The sequence below is a fragment of the Myotis lucifugus genome, unplaced genomic scaffold (assembly GCF_000147115.1).
Source record: "Myotis lucifugus unplaced genomic scaffold, Myoluc2.0 scaffold_16, whole genome shotgun sequence".
Lineage (NCBI taxonomy): Eukaryota > Metazoa > Chordata > Mammalia > Chiroptera > Vespertilionidae > Myotis > Myotis lucifugus.
This window is the reverse complement of record NW_005871064.1, coordinates 11,186,350-11,192,514: the sequence shown is the minus strand read 5'-3', so window position 1 is coordinate 11,192,514 and position 6,165 is coordinate 11,186,350. Positions and strand designations below refer to the sequence as shown.

The 6,165-nt window shown below is 39.2% G+C and overlaps 1 protein-coding gene across 1 annotated transcript in view; it reads left to right on the top strand.

Moving 5' to 3' along the window:
- The first annotated feature begins 2,648 nt into the window (after window positions 1-2,648).
- Window positions 2,649-6,165, top strand: part of GALNT1 (polypeptide N-acetylgalactosaminyltransferase 1) — a 51,132-nt gene continuing 47,615 nt past the window's right edge. Inside the window, exon 1 of the mRNA XM_006085163.3 lies at window positions 2,649-2,703. The gene's annotated coding sequence lies outside the window, so the exon portion shown is untranslated. The remainder of the gene's footprint in view (window positions 2,704-6,165) is intronic.

The window sequence follows — 6,165 nt, the reverse complement described above, 5'->3', positions numbered from 1 at the left end:
AATAAAGTCTCTGCACTCATGAAGCTTACAAGATAATTCACAAACTGATTCATATGTTATGGTACAAATTAGTGTTTGGTGTTAGAATGGAAAGGAAAACATTAGGAAACTAGAAAGAATAATGTTGGGATGGAGATATTGTTTTATATATGAGTGTCTGCTATCTTCAGACATTCCATAAAGTTTTTAGGATTCAAGTATGAAAAACATAATTCTCATTCTGGAGGAGCTTATAGTCTAACCAGAGAGTTCCAGGAAGAAGATACAGATATGGGAGCCATTAGTGCATGGCGGGTGAAGCTTTACAACTGACGAATTTCCATGGAGGGTGTGTAGAGTGTCAGGACAGAGTGGAATGAACCGGTGAAGAAGACAGAAGCATGGTTAGAAAAGTTGAGGGACAAGAAGTGACGCCGGGAGCCAGGAAAAGAAGAGATTATATTTTATTTATAGCCTTCCTATTCCAAAAGTAATCGAGGAGACTGAGATTTCAAGTAGAATGAGTCTGAAAAGGTGATTGGTTTTGGTAGTTAGGACATTACAGGGACTGATCAACAAACGGTTTTGTTGAAGTGAAGCCAGACTACACTGGGTTGTGGAGTTGAGAAATTAGAGATAGAATAAAGACTACTTGTTCAGAAGATAGTGAAGGAAAGAAGAGAGAGATAGTTTGAGAAGAAGAGAACTCCATTAGAACTCAGGGCTGAAGTTGGTGTTTTGACAAAAATACAGAACAAAAACCTTGGAGATTTTGAGGATTTCATGGCCAGAAAAGAGCGTGGGCCCCTGGCCTGGAGGAAGTTCCTGCGTGGTCCTTTACTTGCCAGAAACTGCTCCCCAGGATCCCTGGGGGTTTCCATTGTTGATAGTGGCAATATATTTCCTAGTGTCTGAGTTGGTGGTTGAACTGAATACTGAAACCACAGTATTCTCTTGTAATTATTTCAACATATTCAAGAGATAAAAGTACAAACATGGGTAAACTCCCCCTGACGGTTGCTCTTCAAACTCCTTAGCGTGATAGTCAAGATTTGCCCTGTTCTGAACTCACCCCCTCAACCATATCTGCCGTGTTTGTCTGTTTGTGGTCCCCTAGACACTCCATGCATTTTCCTGCCTCCCTATTTATTTTAGCTCACATTGTTTTGTCCACTTGCAATATCCTTTTGTCTTTTCATAGCTGAAATCAATTCCCCAATCATTCTCCCTACCACTTTCACTCCTTTGTGCAGTATAGCCTCTCATCACTTGGCACCTGTCGCAAAGATACGAAAGTATTTTGTAAATAGTGAAGTGCCACACAAACTTGCCTTGTTATCTCTCCCCCTCAACGGCAAGCTTGTTGAGGACAGGGACTGAGTCTTTAACATGTTTTTAAAATTGATTTGAGAGAGAGAGAGGGAGAGGGAGAAAAGAAGAAACACCGATTGGCTGCCTCATGCATGCTCCCTACCAGGGATCAAGCCCGCAACCCCAGCATGTGCCCTGATCGGGATTGAACCAGTGACCTCTTGGTACATGGGATGACACTCAGCCAACTGAGCCGCACCAGCCAGGGCAGGACTGAGTTTTTTTCACATTTATCTACATCAGATTTTACTTGGCATAGTGCTTACATATGCTTGATATTTATTAAAGTTTGAATAAATTAGGGATATGTGATTGTGATAGATTAATGCTGTGTCTAAGATGGGCATGTTATATACCAAGTTCTAGTTTGTAGCTATTAAATTTTTATTGAAATTCTGCCTCTAAGTAATCTCCTGTAAAAGTAGACTCCTTAATTTGGGTTCTCCACTGATTCACATCTTACTTTTTTCCTTCACAGAATAGATGTCTGTCTAAATAAGTAATTGTAGGTTACAGAGTGGTGTCTTAGGATGTTTTTGACTATGGTTAAACAATGCAGGCTTTATCAACGCACCTAACAAGAGGTCCAGACATAGAGATTTCAGGGTTTGTCTGCTCCAGTAACTCCATGTCATCAGGTTCCCATGCGCTTTCCATAGTTCACTTTGCCATCCTCATTGTATTTGTACAATGCCATGTACAAATAGTTTAGGCACAAATAGTTTGTTTCCCTCATGACCTCAGATGGCTGCAGCACCTCGGTGTATCCAATGCTAGCAATTCCCAAAGGCGGAAACGGATAGGTTTTCCTCCAGCATCTCTATGACGGAGCGTAACTGTTTCTGAAAGCTTCCCAACAGACTTCCCCTCAGGCGCCATGGGTTGAAATTTGGTCACTTCACTGGCAAGAAGATTGATCACTTGAATTCAGTTGGGGGTCTCATGCCTTGAAAAACATAGGGTCTGAGGGTGGGATAAGGCATAAACAATATCTGCCACACGTGCTGTTTATGTGTCTTTGGCTTGCCCATCTGGAAAGTTAATATCCTCATAGATTTGTAAGAGGAGGCAAGTATTTCCACTGAGCTTGGTGTTGGTTCCAGTAATAATACTTTATCCATTGACTCACTCATTCATGGACTGGACATTAACTGAATGAATGCATTGTGTGCTAGGCATCATGCTCAGCATTGGGAGGTGCGGCTGGTATAGTCCAGTGGAATAGGGTGGCTGAGGTAAGGGGGGAGGGTAGAGTTATTCTTTAATAAACTGATCATAGGAAATTTATTTTTTAACAGGAGATGTGGGACATATGGATTTGGGATATGAATTCATTTGAAAAACCACTTTGGGGTAAGTTGATAGCTGGGATGAATAACTTTAGGATTCCACTTCTTTTTACATTAGGGTTTGTTCTTTTAGCTCCAAAGGTTTCAAACTTTCGTTGATTGTACTTTATGCTGCACATACACACAAGAAAATGGGTTGTACTAAAATTCCAGTTTAGTAATTTGAGAAGTTGAACCACCAAGCATAGCTCAGTACGAATTAATTAGTGCATTCACTTTTCAGTAGGGAGGTTAATTTGAAGACTAAATGAAGACCAGGTTTAGAAATGAAAAGATATTATCGCTTCTCGGCCTTTTGGCTAAGATCAAGTGTAGAAATGAAAAGATATTGATTATATAGGGTTTAACCTGCTTGATCTTACCCAGTAATCCTGCCATGCGGACTGGTAATCACTCATAGAACCAGTGTTGAAGATAGAGGGTTAAAGTTTGTCTTAGAGTGTCCCTTTTCAATAATCCAAGTGGCTGTTTGAATTCTCATTGCATCCGTACAAATAGAAAAAGTTCCCAATTTTTGTTTTATCTAAGAAAGTGCTCTAAAATACTATTTCACATTTATTGACTGTGTACTATGATATCTGAGTGTGTTGTGCATTACTTCATTTGATTTTGTGTAATGGGACTATAAGGTGGTTATGGTTTTTTCATTTAGAAGCACAAAGAGGCCCACATTTATAGAATCATAATACGTGTTGGAATTGAAACCAAGTTTTAATATGCTGATTGTGTCGGGGGTTCCCAAGATCACCCTCACGTTCAATGATTCGCTAGGGGACTCACAGGATTCAGCATATATCATAATAATGGCTAAGATTCATTACAGTGAGAAGATACAAAGCAATATTAACAAGGGAACTTAATATTAACAAAGCAATATTAAGTGCGGGGGCAGGGATTGAGGGGTGAAGTCTGGGGGAACCAGGCACAGGCTTCTAAGAGCCCTCTCTCTTCTGTGGAGTCGCTCAGGTTTGCTTCATTCCTCCAGCAATGAGCTGTGACAGCAGTTAAGTGCTGTCAACTAGGGAAACTCATTAGACTCTTGGCCAGTGTTTTACTGGGGCTCGTGATGGAGGCACCCTCTGCCTAGCATGTACCAAAACTTCAGGCTCCCAGAGGGAAAGCAGGTGTTTTGCATAAACCACTGTTTGTACAAATAGTTTAGGCACAGTAGGGCACACTTGTCCTTTAAGGTGAGTTTTATGTCAGTGTAGGGAACTGTTTATCGTTCAAGTTTCCAGACACCAGCCAAGGACCAACCTACAACCAAGTCTTTCTGAGGATAGCAGTCTCAGGCCTACTGTGTTAACTTTTATCCTGTACACCGATTCATTCATTTAAGGAGATTGTAATTATGATCATTGTAATTATCATTTAGCTTCTGAAAAATGAGAGAAGTAAGTAATGGCCAACCAAATTCTTTAATGGTGTTTGTTTTGTGGATCCCATGATTTGCTGGAAGGACTCACACAACTCAACATCATGTACTCAAGGTTCAGGTTTAATACAGCAAAGGCTACAGTGCAGGAACAGCAGGAAAAAGATGTATGGGTGAATGCTCCAGAGATCTGGCACAGACTTCCAAGTCTTTCTGCTATAAGAGTTACATGGACACAATTTCCTCTGTAGCTGTGAATGATCGAGACATATATAAGATGTCTCTGGCAAGGGAAGCACATGAGTATGACAGTCCAGAGTTCTTACAGGAAGCTGGTCACACAGGCACATTTCTGCCATCTGGCCAGCCTGGTAACTGAAACTTAGAACCCAGAAGAGATACCAGGCACACATCATAAATCTTGATGATTACTTTATACATTGCTAACATCCTGGTACATACTGACCCACTGCCTCTAACATCCTTAACCAGTGACTGAACTTTTCAGGAGTTCAGTTCTCAGTCTGGCCAGGGTTCGTTGCTATGGCTCTAGGCATTCCCCCAGGATTAGCAAGGACTGAGTAAAACAGAAATGCTGTGTTAACTCCTTCCTCACAGTATCCTACCTGAGATAAGGCTGCATTTGCTGAATGTAGTATTTGCGCTGATACAGTCTTTAGACTATGATATTCTAAATTTTAAGAAAAGAATTGACAGTAGAAATATTTGACAAATTTCACTTCTCTGAGAAGTTTGTAGAATATTTTCTTTTAGGGATTTATATAATGGTGACTTTTGGATTTCTCATTTTTGTCCACAACTATTTATATTATATCCAGGTATGTTAAGGAACAAAACAGAAATAATGAAGTTAAAATGGTTAAATCAAGATATTAGAATTAACCTTTACTTCATGAAGGCCTTTTTTGTGAGGGACTTTTAAACAGAATGGGATTTCTTTTTTACGGAATTTGCAGATACACAGATATAGCAGTTTTGCAAAAAGAAAGTAACCCATAGTTTAAAAATTGCCTGATTCCAGCATTTGAAACCAATCTCTACTACTTTATTTACTGCTATTTGAAACCTGCTTTATATTATGCAAAAAAGAAAGACAAAGTATATGGAGAAAGTTCCATGCTTGAAAAGAGAAGTTCTAAGTTAATAAAGTTAAGTAGGTTCCCTTATTGCAGAAATTCACAGAACCTTCAGTGCCATAATATACAGTATGAATCTCCCAGGGCAAAGAGAGCACGTAGCATTCCCCTATTTATTTGACCATAGACTTTCTTTAGCAAGGACTCTTAGGTTTGAGTCCTGCAATAACAGTATTCTTTAGAAGAACAAGGGAATCCATAAATGGTTTTAGGTAGAGGAAAGACAGAAAACAATTACAGAAAAAATTTACTTTAAAGAAAATCTTGTTGCAGAAGGTTTAGTGTCTTATATTGCCTTCTGAGAAAATCTGTTTAGAAACTTCCCTGTCTGGATGTCTTTTCCCTGCCAAGTTAGCTGAATTGATGTTTCTCTTATAATGTGAATGGCATGTCTCTTAGACTGGTGATTAGCAGTGTGATAAGAGCTTCTGTGGTGTGGATCATTGCCTTTATGCTTGTACCATACACAGTACCCGACACGGTAATGAAGAACATAGTTGGCCAAGACTCAATAAATATCTAGAGAGCATGTAATGAATTGTGACTCTAAAAGACTGAAACTTTGTTTTTAAGAAACAAAATATAGTAGACATAAAAGTTATTTTGAAAATCATGTCATTTTGTAAAATTTTTGGAACTTAACTATTAGACTTGAGTTTAATTCCTCCTTCAATGCCAACTTCTTTTTTATGGTCTTTGTGATTTATTAAATGTACTTTCTCAAAACAGTAGAATTGTTCCACCCTAGTCATGTAAACAGTTTTAACTACTAGGTTTCTTTTGCAATGGATGGAATTTTAAGTAATTGAGTGGTCAGCGTAGCTAAGGAAGGCCAATGAGTCAAGAGTAGCCAAGGCATTCCTCAAGAAGTAGTGAAAGGTGACAAGGCTTGCTTTACCATATATCAGTAATTATTTTAGGCACTGTAGCAGGA